Source organism: Pan troglodytes, chromosome 6 (assembly GCF_028858775.2).
Source record: "Pan troglodytes isolate AG18354 chromosome 6, NHGRI_mPanTro3-v2.0_pri, whole genome shotgun sequence".
NCBI classification, from domain to species: domain Eukaryota; kingdom Metazoa; phylum Chordata; class Mammalia; order Primates; family Hominidae; genus Pan; species Pan troglodytes.
The window spans coordinates 25,629,080-25,645,048 of NC_072404.2; the positions used below are offsets into that span (position 1 = coordinate 25,629,080).

At 34.2% G+C, this 15,969-nt stretch overlaps 1 long non-coding RNA gene across 1 annotated transcript in view; it reads left to right on the forward strand.

Annotated features, from left to right (window-relative positions):
• Positions 1–458: 458 nt before the first annotated feature.
• LOC129144526 (uncharacterized) overlaps positions 459–15,969 on the forward strand; it is a 228,988-nt gene continuing 213,477 nt past the window's right edge. Inside the window, exons 1-2 of the long non-coding RNA XR_010158805.1 lie at positions 459–946; positions 1,921–1,963. This is a non-coding gene — a long non-coding RNA (uncharacterized LOC129144526). The remainder of the gene's footprint in view (positions 947–1,920; positions 1,964–15,969) is intronic.

Genomic DNA, 15,969 nt, shown 5'->3' on the forward strand with positions numbered 1-15,969 from the left:
GTAAAAGTATTTGGAATTATACTATAGCAGTTGGTATATGAAACTGTGCATTTTTCAAAACTCATACAACTTTACAGCACCAAGATCATACCTTAATGTACATAATTCTATTTTACCTTATTATTTTAAAATTATTTATTTTAGAGATGGGCACTCACTCTGTCACCCAAGCTAAAGTGCAGTGGCACGATCATAGTTCACTGTAACCTTGATCACCTGGGCTTAAGCAATCTGCTCACCTCAGCCTCTTGAGTAGCTAAGGCATGTGCCACCACACCTGGCTAATTTTTAAATTCTTTTGTAGAGATAGGTCTCTCTATGTTGCCAAGGCTGATGTATCTATTTTTGTTGTTTCTAATTAAAATTGTTTAGGAATTCATGGGATCCAGGATGGAATGCAGAGTGTAATAAAAAATCTAATCACATCACAATTAAGAACACAATCTCCCTGAAGAGGTGAGCTAAAATATAAGTGAGGAGTGTGCACGGATGCTGAATGTTTGGGAATGAGAGGATAAATGAGTGATGCTTGAAAACACACCACATTGAAAATCCTGCCACGGCAGCAGCTGCAGCCACCAACAGCAGCGCTGTTAGTGACCTAAGTAAGCACCGACTTCGTAGAAACCAGAACATCAGCCATCCTGGAAAAGAGAAAAACAATGGAGTCACTTATTTAAGAAAAACAAAAAACAAACAAAAACAAACAAAAAAAACCACAACTATTTCTTCCCAGGAGAGGCTAGAAGTAGCTTTTCTGCCTTCTGGCTGGAGCCAATTGGAATGACTGGTTTGGGCGAGGAGGAGGGGTTGTGTCAGCTGTGGTGCTTTGTTGTAAAAGGCAGCCTGACCTTTGCTACTGAGGAGAAAGATGGAGCCGAGTCTCAAGCCCCCCTTCTCTGTATCTTTGCCAGATGGTACTGTATGCCTGCCAGCTAGAAGGAAGGTAAGGAATTTTTTTACAGTCTGAGAATGAGTGTGGGTGAATGAGGCGGTATCCACATTCTCAACTTCGTGTCATTGCAGTTCCTTTTTCCTTTCCCAGAAAACAAGGGGTTAGATATTGCATTTCATGAAACTAACCAAAGTTCTGTCTACTGATGCAGCACAAGAGATGTAAACAAACAAACAAACAAACAAACAAAAACGAGGAAAGATGCTCTTTGGGTTTTTTATTGTATTTTATTTTTATTACTTTAGGGAAAACACTGTCGAATGGTCAGAGCTCCTATCCTGATCTTTTCATCAAGGCGCGTTTCCTAATAATATGGTACAACTGTGAATGTAGACGTGGTTGGGGGGAGGGGGGAGAAAAAGAAACCTGGCATTAGAGGACATAGAAAAATAAAAGGATAATTGTTACAAATAAAGAACTCAGACTTCAAAAAAGTCACAACCCAAACAAACCAAAATTTAAATGATCAGAATTGGCAGTACAAAGAAAACGTCCTCTCCTGACTTATATTGCGGCAGTCTGAATGCCCCCAGAAAATTGTGCCAAAGAGTTTAGAAAAACAAACATACAATAAAAGTAAACACACACATACACACAAAACAGCAAACTTTAGGTAACTATTTTGGATTGCAATCAGGATAAATTTAATGTTCAAACAATCTGATAAAATTACCATTTGGAAAAAAACACAAAATGACCTAAGTAACTTTGGAAATGAGTGAAGACTGTAAGATTTCACTCTGTATTATCAATATAAGCCAGATAAAATCACCGTATTCTAGGTTATAAAGTTGTTTCCCATGGGGGGTACAAGCTAACAAATCTAAAACAATTAAAAAATAATCAATTCACAAATATTCCAACATCCTCTATACCTGCCATTTTTCTCCCATAGCATATATAATCTTCCAATACAATGGATAACTTATTTATTATGTGTATTGTTCATTGTTTCCCCCTACCAGAATGTGAGCTCTGCAGTGTCAGGTGTCTTGAAACTGGATCATGGTAGGTTCTCAAATTTTGTTGAATCGTTTTGAATCTAATTGAACATGCTTTGTCAAATATTAGTCTAATATCCACGGGAGACATTGCAGGAAAATATGTTTAATGTACAACTTCAGAGCCAGCCAACCCAGGAATGAGACCTATCTCCAATGCTTGTTCTGTAATCTTTGGAAAGTTACCTAAAATTCAGCAAGGGAAAATGCAATGGCATATGGTTTAAAAGGAGTTTCAAAATATCTTTTAATCCTCTCACTCACTCCTGCGTCTTTACATGTTATTTTCTTTTGGAACTAGGACTGGAATTGCTTTTCTGTACCAGTAATTTTAATGAGGCCAACAGTAAGTCAGATAGGAAAGACATTCTATCATAAATTTTAAAAGATATATCTCTAAAGACTTTTTAAAAATCTATTTTATTAATAAAAATGTATTTGAATAGGCCGGAGTCCCTGAAGCTGAAAAACATAGTGTTGTAGTTTACTTTCCCTGCATCTGAGTTGAGTCATAGCACTATATCTGCAAAAGCAGAGTAATAAATAGACCAGCCATCAAGCTTATTTGTTGAATAAGCTTCCAAATTGAGATTTTTGGCCTCCTTATTTAGCATACATAGAGGATACAAATAGTACTGTGGAAATAATGGGCTGTTCTTAAAATTGGGCTCATCTGGTAGTGATTATCATAGATTAGGATGAGGGAAATAAACTACTCAAGTCTAATGGGTAAAGTATTAGGAGAAAATGATTGATTCTCTACTAGCCACTACATACTGAAGATGAATGCCAAAAAATTTTATCCAATGTAGTTAAACTAACCGTTTCTCTTAAAATCATAAATGTATCTGGAAAGGAGGCTGCAAATATTTCAAAACAGTAGAAAAGCCTATTTGAAATATTTTCTAAACATCCAAGACATGTAGTCATATTAAGTACTGAGAAGCTATATTTGCTGAACTTTAAAAAATAGAACTAAAAATCTATTGCCTGGGTCTGAATTAAATGATAACCACAACTGAAGCATATGGAAATGAAGTTTATAAATACAGGACTGAATATAAATTCTGTGTAATAAAACTTGATAAAAAGAGAAGAATTTTAGCAAAATATTAATTTATTATCATGTTGTTTTATTTTCTTGCAAAGGTGAGTTGATGTTGCTGGCTATAACTCATATTACCAAAATCGTCTTTACATTATTCTACCACCATTTGTTTTGCTTATCTTTGAATCTTCCAAGACCCTTGCCCTCTCTGATCAGCCCAACCATGGCAGTAGCTGTTAGCACAAGGTAATTTCAAAAGGTCATTTAACATAGATGATTATAATCCTGAATGATTTTGGCTTACATTAGAATGATCCATGATGTCACCATCCCTCAAGGGTTGGTTGACTAACAGTATCCCAGAGAGAAGCCACACCACAATCCAAATTCCTCAGATACTTCCCAAGTGCCCTGTATATTCCTCAGGCACCGAGACAGGAATTTGAGGTATAAAAATGAATAATATATTCTGTCTAACTTCAGATTGCCTATAGTCTTGTAAAGGAAATAGAGATGCATATAAATAATAATATTACAGTATAATATACAACAAAGAATTGCATATAATGAATGTTATAGAGTGAAGATTGTTTCAAAAGTCAGAGAGTCATAACATCTTCAAAGAGAAACTTAAGAGTCTTATGGTGATTAAGAGTTTTACAGCCAACAATCTGAAATGAGGCATTCCAGAAAATAAGAGGCATTGACAAGGCATAGAAGGTGTATTTAGATACTTACCAGTGTTTTGATATTTCTATATCATAAGGCCAGATAGAAGGCTAATACCCAAGATTCATATTTTTGCCACGCTAAAAAATATACCTGGTTTCAAATCAGTCACTGAAAGTGTTTGAGCTTGTGGAGAAGAAGAGAGGATGATGATCAGATAATCATTTCAGAGAGAATGCTCTGGCAGCAATGTGGATGACGTATCCTAGGGAAGCAAGATGGGAGCAGAATTAGATCCACTGTAATGGTATGGTGACAGGTGATGAGTGTTTGAACTAAAGTAATGAAAATGGGGGTGGAGAGAAAAGATAAAACTTGAAATCAATTTAAGAAATTAAACTGACAAGACTTAGAGATTAATTGGCTATGGGGATTGGTTATATAGGAGAGAGAGAGTCTAAACTCTTGAGGACTTGGCTTATGTGAGGAATTCTCTTCTATTGCTAGTAACAGACACCAGAAATAACAGTGGCGAAAATAAGTAGTAGTTGATTTCTCTCTCTGATGATCCAAGTATAAAGGTAAGTATTCTAGGCCTAGATAATAGCAACACAATGTCAACAGAGACAAAAGCTCCTTCGATCACTTAGCTCCACCATATGTTTTTTTTCTTGGACAATTTTTATTGTCCAAGATAGTTGCTGCAGCTCAACTTTTATTTCCATGTACAAGGCAGGGAGCCAGAAGTAAAAGAGCCCAGTCTTTTCTCTCTTTTTCCTAAGGTTCACTGAATTCCCACCTAACCTATTTGCCAGAACTTAGCAACATGGTCACACCTAGCAGCAATGTTGGCTGGGAAATATTTAATTTTTTCTGAATATTTTGCCACTCTAAATGGACTGTTTGGAATTGGGTTACTAAACAAGAAGGATAAATGATTATTAGACAGACAATTAACACTTCTTTAACAGATATTTTATGAACAATAAGAAAAAGTATATTAACAGAATATTAGGTGTGAGATAGAGAAGGGGTACATAGGAATTAATGTGTTTACTTTTGGGTCTTTCAGTTTGGTAGAGTGTTGGTCTTATGAAATATACAGTTGATATTGGTTAAATGTACAAACGTCCAATGGATGATTCAATTAGGTTTAAGAGGAGAAGTAGAGTTACCTGTGTTAACTTTGGAGTTATCTGATGGTATGAAGATGTTGAAGATAAGCCAAATATTCTTGTTCTTATTGATAGCATTAAAGCTGAAGACAGGCATGAATTATAATAATGGAGTCAGATGTAGTTCACCATGGTTAACTAAATTTTTACACCTCTGAGAAGAGTTGTTTTTATTGGATTTGAAGTGTTATAAGCAATACATAGAATATTCTCAAACACAAACCAAGCTGATGTCAGTAATGTCCTCTGCTCTTAGGAAGCTGTCATCACTATGATCTTGGGTGAAACAGGATTCCTCCAGCTCTTTCTTTTCAGGAAGAGTAGAATATTTACACATGCATATATATATGTACATATATATATGCAGGTGTATGTATAAATACATATATATGTATTATATATAATACATATAAAATCTGTACACATTTTGGAGATACATGTGATATTTTGACACATGTATATAATGTGTAATAATCCAATCAGGGTAACTGGGATATCCATCACCTCATTTATCCTTCATTTGTGTTGGGAACATTACGAATCTTCTAGCTATTTTAAGATACATGATAAATTACTGATAACTACGATATCCATATTTTACTATTGATTACTAGAACTTATTCCTCGTATCTAACTGTATTTTTGTGCCCCTTAACAAACCCCTCTTTGTCCCCACTTCCCAGCCTCTTGTTACCTTCTGTATTAGTCTGTTCTCATACTGCTATAAAGAAATACCTGAGACTTGGTATTTTACAAAGAAAAGAGGTTTAACTGGCTCATGGTTCCATAGGCTGTACAGGAAAGATGACTGGGGGAGCCTCAGGAAACTTAAAATCATGGCAGAGGGGAAGCAGGCACATCCTACATGGCTGGAGCAGGAGGAAGAGAGAGTAAAGAGGGAAGTGCTACACACTTTGAAAACAACCAGATATCCTGAGAACTCAGTATCACAAGAACAGCAAGGGGGAAATCCAGCCCCATGATCCAATCACATCCCACCAGGCCCCTCCTCCAATACTGGGGATTACAATTCGACATGAGATTTGGGCGGGGACACAAATTCAAACCATATCACCCCTATTCTATTCTCTACCTTCATAAGATCTGCTTTTTAGGCCAGGCATTGGGGCTCATGCCTGTAATCCCAGCACTTTGGGAGGTGGAGGCAAGTGGATCACCTGAGGTTAGGAGTTCGAGGCCAGCCTGGCCAACATGGTGAAACCTCATCTTTACTAAAAATACAAAAATGAGCCTGGCATGGTGGTGCGTGCCTGTAATCCCAGCTACTTGGGAGGCTGAGGCAGGAGAATCACTTGAACCTGGGAGGCGGAGGTTGCAGTGAGCCGAGATTGTGCCATTGCACTCCAGCCTGGATGACAAAAGCAAAACTTCGTCTCAAAAAAAAAAAAAAAATCCACTTTTTAGCTTCCACATATGAGAAAGAATATTCAGTGTTTGTCTTTCTGTAACTGGTTGATTTTACTTAATATTATGACCTCCAGTTGTGTTCATGTTGCTACAAATTACATACATACAGTTCTATATATATATACAGTTCTGTGTGTGTATATATATATATATATATAAATTCAGCTGTGTATATAAATATATACCACATTTATCTATTCATTTGTTAGTGGACACTTAGTTGATTCTATGTATCGACTATTGTGAATAGCGCTGTGATATGTATGTGAGTGCAGATATCTCTTCAATATACCAATTTCCTCTCTTTTGGACATATGTGGTGTGATTGCTGGGTCATAAGGTAGCCCAATTTTTAGTTTTTTGAGGAACTTCCATACTGTTTTCCATAATGGCTGTACTACTTTAAATTGCCACCAGTAGTTGTAAGAGTGTTCCCTTTCCTCCTCATCCTTGTCACCATTTGTTATTTTTTAATCTTTTTATAATGCCATTCTAACTGAAGTACAATGATATCCCACTGTGGTTTTTATTTGCATTTCCCTGATGATTAGTGATGTTGAGTCTTTTTTTTTCTGCATTTGTTGGCCATTTGTATGTCTTCTTTTGAGAAATGTCAATTCTGATCTTTTCCCCACTTTTTGATCATATTATTATTATTTTGCTATTGGGTTGTTTGAATTCCTTATTTATTCTCTGGGTATTAATACCTCATTAGATGAATACTTTGCAAATGTTTTTTCCCATTCTGTGGCTTCTCTCTTCACTTTGTTGATTGTTTCCTTTGTGAGCAGAAGCTTTTTAGCTTGAGGTAATACCATTTTTAAATTTTTGCTTTGGGTGCCTATGCTTTTGAAGTCTTACCAAAAAAACCTTTGGCCAGATCAATGTTCTGTAGTATTTCTTCAATGTTTTTATTGACTAGTTTTATAGTTTCCAGTCTTATATTTAAGTCTCTAATCCATTTTGAGTTGATTTTTATATATGTTGAAAGATGGAGATATAATTTTATTCTTCTGCATAGGGATACACAGTTTTCCAAGCAGTGTTTATTAAAGAGACTTCCTGGCTGGGCGTGGTGGCTCATGTCTGTAATCTCAGCACTTTGGAAAGCCAAGGCGGGCAGATCACCTGAGGTCAGGAGTTCGAGACCATCCTGGACAACATGGTGAAATCTCATCTCTACTAAAAATACAAAAATTTGTCAGGCATGGTGACAGTAATCCCAGCTACTCAGGAGGCTGAGGCAGGAGAATCACTTGAACCTGGGAGGCAGAGGTTGCAGTTAGCAGAGATCGTGCCATTGCACTCCAGCTTGGGTGACAAGAGTGAAACTCTGTCTCAAAAAAAAAAAAAAAAAAAGAGAGAGAGAGAGACTTTCTAGTTCTTGGTGCCTTGTCAAAAATGAGGTGGCTGTAAGTGTATGGATTTATTTCTGGGTTCTGGGCTCCATTCCATTTCTCTGTGTGTCTGTTCTTTTGCTAGTATCATGTTGTTTTGGTTACTATAGCTTTGTAGTATAATTCCAAATCGGGTAGTGTGATGCCTCCAGCTTTGCTCTTTTTGCTTTGGGTTTTTTAGCTATTTGGGGTCTTTCCTGCTTATATATGAATTTTAGGATTTTTTTTCCATTTCTGTCAAGAATGACACTGGTATTGATGGGTATTGCATTGAAACTTCTTTACCTAATACAGACATTTTAACAATATTAATTCTTTCAATTCATAAGCATGAGATATCTTTCCATTTGGGGGAGGTTCTCGTCAATTTATTTTGTTAGTGTTTTATAATTCTCCTTGTAGAGATCTTTCACTTCTTTTGTTAAATTTATCCCTGGGTGTTTTTTGTAGCTATTATAAACAATATTCCTTTCTTGATTTCTTTTTTAGGCTGATCACTGTTAGCATATAAAAGTCCTACTGATTTTTCTTGTATGTTGATTTTGCATCCTGCAACTTTACTGAATTCTTTTATCAGTTCTAAGAGTTTTTTGCTTCAGTCTTTACGTTTTCCTAAACATAAGATCATGTTGTCTACAAACAAGTTTCATTTATTCTCATCCTTTCCAATTTTGATCTCCTTCATTTATTTCTCTTTTGTGATTGCTATGGAAAGAGCTTCCAGTGGTATGTTGAATAGAAGTGGTGAAAGTGTGCATACTGTTTTTTTTTTTTTTTTTTCCAAGATGAAGTTTCACTGTGGTTGCTCAGGCTGGAGTGCAATGGTGCCACCTTGGCTCACCGTAACCTCCACTTCCCAGGTTCAAGCAATTCTCCTGCCTCAGCCTCCTGAGTAGCTGTGATTACAGGCATGTGCCACCACACTGGGCTAATTTTGTATTTTTAGTAGAGATGGGTTTCTCCATGTTGGTCAGGGTGGTCTTGTACTCCCAACCTCAGGTAATCTGCCTGCCTTGGCTTCCCAAAGTGCTGGGATTACAGGCATGAGGTACCGCACCCAGCCGAAAGTGTGCATACTTGTTTTGTTCAAGATTTTAGTGGAAAAGTTTTCATTATTTTACCATTCAGTATAACAGCTGTGAGTTTGTCATATATGGCCTTTATCATGTTGAGATATATTCCTTCTGTACCCAATTTGTTAAGAGTTCTTATTACAAAGGGATGTTGAATTTAATTGCATACTGTTTCATCACTGATTAAAATGTTCACATTTTTGTCCTTGATTCTGTTGATGTGATATGTCATATTTATTGATTTGCATATGTGGAAACATCCTTGCATCTCTGGGATTAGTTCCACTTGATCATGGTGAATGATCTGTTTATTGTGTTGCTGAATTCAGTTTGCAAGTATTTTGTTGAGGATTTTACATCTGTGTTTATCACGGATATTGGCCTATAGCTATTTTTCTTTTGTTTTTGCATCCTTATTTGGTTTTGGTATTGGGGTAATGCTGGCTTCAAATAATTTGTTTGGAAATATTCCCTTCTCTTCAATTTTTTCAAGTAGTTTGAGTAAAATTGGTATTAGTTCTTTAAATGTTTAGTAGAATTCAGCAGTCAATCAGTCAGGTCCTGGGCTTTTCTTTGATAGGATATTATTATTATTATTTTTACTGCTTTGATTTCTTTACTTACTATTGGTCACTTCGAGTTTTTTAATTTCTTCATGGTTCAGTTTTGGCAGGTTTTATGTATCCAATCGTTATCTATTTCTTACGTGTTTTCCAATTTGTTGGCATGTAATTTTTCATAGCAGTTACTAATGATTCTTTGTATTTCCGTGGTATCAGTTGTAATGATTCCTTTTTCACCTCTGATTTTGTTTGTGTTTTTTTCTTAGTGTAGCTAAAGATTTGTCATTTCTATTTACCTTTTCAAAAAATTCGACTTTTTGTTTTGTTGATCTTTTGTAGTTTTTCCTCTCATTTCCAGTTATTTCTGTTTTGATATTTATCATTTCTTTCTAGTTATTTGGGTTTTTCTTGTTTTTCTAGTTCCTTGAGGTTCATGATTAGGTTATTTAAGTTTTTCTGTTTTTGGATGTAGACAGTTATTGCTATAAAACTTCCCTTTTAGTACAGCTTTTGCTGGATCCCACATATTCTGTATGTTGGGTTGCCATTTTCATTTGTTTCAAGAAATGTTAAAGTTTTCTTCTTAATTTCTTAGTTGACCTATTGGTCATTCGGAAGTATGTTGTTTAGCTTCCTTGTATTTGAACGGCCAGCTTAATTTTGAAAAGTTGTGTTGGTTCTCTTGGTTAATGAGAAACAAGAATCGTAGCTACATTTTTTTAATGTAAATAAATATCGTTAAGCACCTACTACCAAGGAAAATAGAAGAAAAGGAAAATTAAAAAAATCGTTACTTATAAATATGACTCAACTCATGCTCTTTAATCAATCTTCATGGAAATGAAAATAAGTAGCCTACTTACCCACATTCTTGTCCTAAACTCTCCTAGTTATAGGCATTTACGAAAAAGCTGAGTTAAGTTGCTGGCATGTATGGAAATTCCCATTATTTTAAAAAATGTTCTACTACTTCAAAGAGCCAAAAATCTCTTTTTTCTAAGTTACATATGGGTAATAAATAAAAATATATTATATATCATATATTTATATCTTGTGAATGAGTAGCCTTGCAATTATAGAGATGATTTTTCAATGGAGACAATAAGAGAGGAGGATATGAACAGGTTCAGTTGAGTGTGTTCCCTATAGAATATCAAACATTTTTTATTATTTAAAAAATTTACGGCCGGGCGCAGGGGCTCACGCTTGTAATCCCAGCACTTTGGGAGGCCAAGGCGGGTGGATCACGAGGTCAGGAGATCGAGACCATCCTGGCTAATGCGGTGAAACCCCGTCTCTACTAAAAATACAAAAAAATCAGCCGGGCGTGTTGGCGGGAGCCTGTAGTCCCAGCTACTTGGGAGGCTGAGGCAGGAGAATGGCGTGAACCCGGAAGGCGGAGCTTGCAATGAGCCGAGATCGCGCCACTGCACTCCAGCCCGGGAGACAGAGTGAGACTCCGTCTCAAAAAAAAAAAAAAAAAAAAAAAAAAAAAAAAAAAAAAAAAAAAAAAAAAAAATTTTAAAACAAAAAGATGCTTTCATGTGTTACACGACAATTTAAAAAAAGCTACTCCAATAAGCAGAACACAATTTTGTGCTCCTTGTAAGCTAATTTTTAAGTGCTTTCATTGTACATTGTTTATTTTCTATAAATACTCTGTTGTAAGGTCTTGGATATAAAGGTAAAAATTTGTTTAGGTTGGTTCCTAGATTAAAATACTTGTTAAGAAGGTTTGGGTTTATCTTCAGTCTGGATTACTAACGCATACAAATTCCAGTTTATTGGTTTATAAAATTTTTGAACTGGAAAGAACTTTAATTTACACATTTTTTCTCCTGGGAAATATTCCTCTCTGCATCAAAATAAAAAGTTGCAAGTCCATGAGTTACTAATGCTAGAACTAGTGCCAATTTGTAGGCATCATTTATTAATAACTAGTCTCTGTGAATGAGTGATTAAAATAACATAAAAGTTGCGCAGCCCTAACTTGTAAACTCAAAATATGAAATGCTCCAAAATCTGAAACTTTTTGAGCACCAAACTGACATTACAAGTGGAAAATTCTGCACTTGACCTCACGTGATGGGTGCACAATATTATTAACAACATTCTATAGAATTACCCTGAAGCTACGTGTATAATGTGTATCTGAAACTCGAATTTTATGTTTAGACTTGGGCCCCATCCCGAAGATGTCTCATTACCTATATGTAAATAGTCCAAAATACAAAAAAAAATCTGAAATCTGAAACATTTCTGGTCCCAAGCCTTTTGGATGGGGATAATCAACCAGTATGTATTTATGCATGTGTATGCACACGTGTGCATGTGTCTAAATTCCATAACTTGGGTATTGAAAATAAAATATTTTCCAGTTATGGTAGATAAGATTATTCCTTTTGCTTTTTTTTTTTAATTTCATTTACCATTGGCTTTAATAATATTGAACAATCTGGCCACCCTTGACAATATCAGTGTAATCCTCTCATACTATTAACTGAGTTTCACCATTATTTTTAATAGTATAATCTCTTTGGTAACATCATACTCTAAGCTTTAACTATGTAGTATTTAAGGAATGAAATAGAATCCTTCTGTAAAATCCCTGATATAATTTGTTAAAGCTCTGTGCTTTAATCACTATATAATTTCCTCTCTAAGTAAATTCTCTCTAATCCTCAGGACCACATTCCTAAATCCTAAAGGCTGTGCCTTTTCAAAAGGGACATTATACTTATTATTGAATAGCTTTCCAAGAGCTGCACCTCAAATAGATAATCAGGCTAGATAAAATAGAAAAGGTTAAGAGAAAAAATATTTTATTGTGCTCATCAGCTATGAGCCAGTATGTTTCTTTTTTTTAAACAAAATTTTGGTTGGAAATTTATTCGCATTAACATGGTTATCTTCATATAATTTAACAAAATAAGCCTAAATGACAATAAATTAGACTCAAAGTCCAACACCATTTTAAACTTCAATTGAGTGAAGTGCTTAGTTTAATGTTGTTGGTTAATTCCATGCTAATACTTTGCTTTCAAACCTTGAGATTAAAATTGTATGTATCACATATTTTATTGCTTTGTTGTCATAGTGAGAAAAATGAAGTATTAAACAATTAGTATGTTTAGTTAATTAGAAGACTTAACTAATTAATTAACTAGTTAAGACTTAACTAATTAATTAACTAGTTAAGACTTAACTAATTAATGATTTCCTGGTGTCACTATGCTATAGTTTTATGTAGTAAGTCTCATTGTATTAACACTGCATATCTGCGGGTGAGGAAAGATACAAGGAAAGCATAATTAAACTTTCTTTTCACTTGTATAAGCTTGTTTTTTAAAAAATAAATTCTTACGTAATTTTTTTCTTTTACATTTGTGCATCTGATCTAAAATCAAAGGTAGAAAACATTTCAATAAAATGTCTTGGTCATTGAGTTTGAATACATTGACATATACACCTGCAAATGAAATGATGGCATATGCTTTATAAATCTGTAGTGCCACAATAATCACATACTTAGCTTAAAGGCAGAATGTCTCCCTATCTTCTGCTGAGTTTTATCCTAATGAATGTTCCTTTAGTTTGCAATATTCATGAGACTGGTTGACCTATTTCTGCATTATTTTTATATCTAATAAAGATTCATCACCCTTTAGGTAGTTTTACCAATTGTAGTAATATTTCAGGCTTGTTCTGAAGTTGACATTTGAAAAGTAACAGTGAGAAGTTCTATTTTAAATGTACTGCTTTGTCACATGAAAAAGATTCAAGCAGAAAGTAGCTGATCACATATAAAAATATGTTATACTACAGATGAGGAAAAACTCTTACGACATAAATGCAAGAATTTTACACCATATATATTATACCATATAGATGTATAAATATATAATACCATATATGTATATATACATATATGTATATATATACACATATATACATATATGGTATTATATGTATATATACCATATATACATATATATGTATATATGTTATTATATATTTATACATATATACACATATATGTATATATACACATATATGTATACATATATATGTACATATATATACATATATGTGTATGTATACATATATATGTACATATATACATATATATGTATAAATATATATACATATGTGTGTATATATACACATATATATGTTTATATACTATAAAGACTAATTTGCTAAATAAAAAAACAGCAGATGAAAAATTGTCAGATGAGGACGGAGCTTGGATTTTACTGCAGCGTTTTTTAAAATACTGCATCTGTTACTATAATTGGAAATGAGAACTATCAGGATTCAGAATTTTCCTCCTGATGGATGACTTTTTGACATCCATATTCATTCTACCTGAACTAGAGACTTTTGCTCCTGTTTCTACAATCTAAAAAATGGCTTTCCAACAATTCTTCTTTCTATCAAAGACAGTGCTTCAAATATTTTGAGTAAAAAATTAGCACCATATCTTGTTTTTATTTCATTTGGAATGTGAAGTATCATTTTTGGAGTCATTTAGGGTTCCAGGATATTTAACATCTTTTCAGAGACTCCCAGTTATTTTCAATCTATTACTCCTACGATTATGTAGCCTCCTTATTATATGATCATCACAAAGGAAAACAAATTTTATCAGAATGTACAGACTTAAAAATAGAACATTCTGTATTGAATAAATAAAAATGTGTCAGGTTATTTTTCATGCATATGGAATAGACATTTTAAGACTTTAAAAATAAAATCGTAGACATGAGGTGATAAATTCAGTTTTCTTTCTCTGTCAAATCTTTTGGTGATTATGTAATGGAGCAGTTCTCGTATTATTATAAAGCACACCTAAAAATATTCTTTGAAAAAATACTGTACAGTAGGCATTCAGTGAGATCATGTGATAATTTTCAGAGAGATTATTAGAAGAGCAAAAAGAAGTTCGAAACCAGCCTGACCAACATGGAGAAACCCCGTCTCTACTAAAAATACAAAAAATCAGCTGGGCGTGGCGGCACATGCCTGTAATCCCAGCTACTCGGGAGGCTGAGGGAGGAGAATCGCTTGAATCCGGGAAGCGGAGTTTGCGGTGAGCCAAGATTGCACCGTTGCACTCCAGCCTGGATGACAAGAGGGAAACTCCGTCTCAAAAAAAAAAAAAAAAAAAAAAAAAAAAAAGCAAAAGGAGCCAAGAAAACACAATGAAAGGATAATTTCTTCAATAAATGTGCTTGGGAAAACTGGATATTCACATGCAGAAGAATGAAATTGGAACTCACACACCACATGCAAAAATTAACTCAAAATGAATTAATAACGTAAACATATGGCCTGAAACTATAAAAGTACTAGAAAAAATATAAGAAGAAAGCTACATGACATTGGTCTGGATTATGATTTCTTGAATAGGTCATAGGATTATGATTTCTTGAATCTAATTTAAAAATGGGGAAAAGACCTGAACAGACATTTTTCAAAAGACGACGTAGGAATGACCAGCAGATATATGAAAAAAATGCTCAAAATCTTTAATCATCATGGAAATGCAAACTAAAATCCAATTGAGATATCCCCTCATGTCTGTTAGAGTGGCTATAATTAAAAAAAATGAAAGATGACAAGTATTGGCTAGCATGTCAAGAAAAAGGAACCCTGGTAAACTGTTTATGGGAAATTTAATACAGCCATTATGGAAAACAGTATAGAGGCTCCTCAAAAGACTAAAAAGATAGAATTACCACATAATCTTGAAATTTTATTTCTAGGTATATATCCAAAGAAATTCAAATCACTATGTTGAAGAGATATCTAAACTCTCAAGTTTATTTCAGCATCATCCACAGGAGCCAAGATACGGAAGTAACCTAAGTTTCTGTCCATAAATGAATAAAGAAAATGTGATATATATCTATATATATCATTGTATATATTCCTATATATATATAAGGAGTACCATATAATCTTTAAAAAGAGGAAAAGTCTGTCATTTGAGACAACGTGGATGAACCTGGAGGACATTATTCTAAGTAAAATAAGCCAGGCTCAGAAAGACATATACTACATAATTTCACTTATATTTGGAATCTATGAAAGTCTATCTCATAGAAACAGGGAGTAGAACGATGATTACCTGAGGCCTGGGGCATGAGGAAAGGTGTGAAATTGGTCAAAGGGTACACATTTTTAGTTAGGAGGAATAAGTTTTAGTGATATATTATGCAGAATGGTGAACATAGTTAATAATGCATTGTATATTCCAAAGTTGCTAACAGAATAGATTTTAAACATTGTCACTATAAAAAATTGATAAGGTGGTGAGATAATGGATATGTTAATTTGCTTAATTTAACATTTCTATAATGTATACATATATCTAAACATCAAATTATACTCTGTAAACATATACAATTATTTGTCAATTAATTATGAAAAGAAAGTAGGAAAAAAGACTGAACCTATCTATCATATTCAACTGCTCTGAACTTGCTGTTCAAGGATTGATAGTCTCCGTAGATTTGAGTTCAGTGTATCTTGTATGGCACTTGGTTACCAGGTTGTTAAAAGAAAAGTAGGTTTGGACCAAATCTGCCAAATGAAGCAACATTTATTAATAAGAAGACAACAATAAAAACAATCATACAACATGCTCTTGCAAAT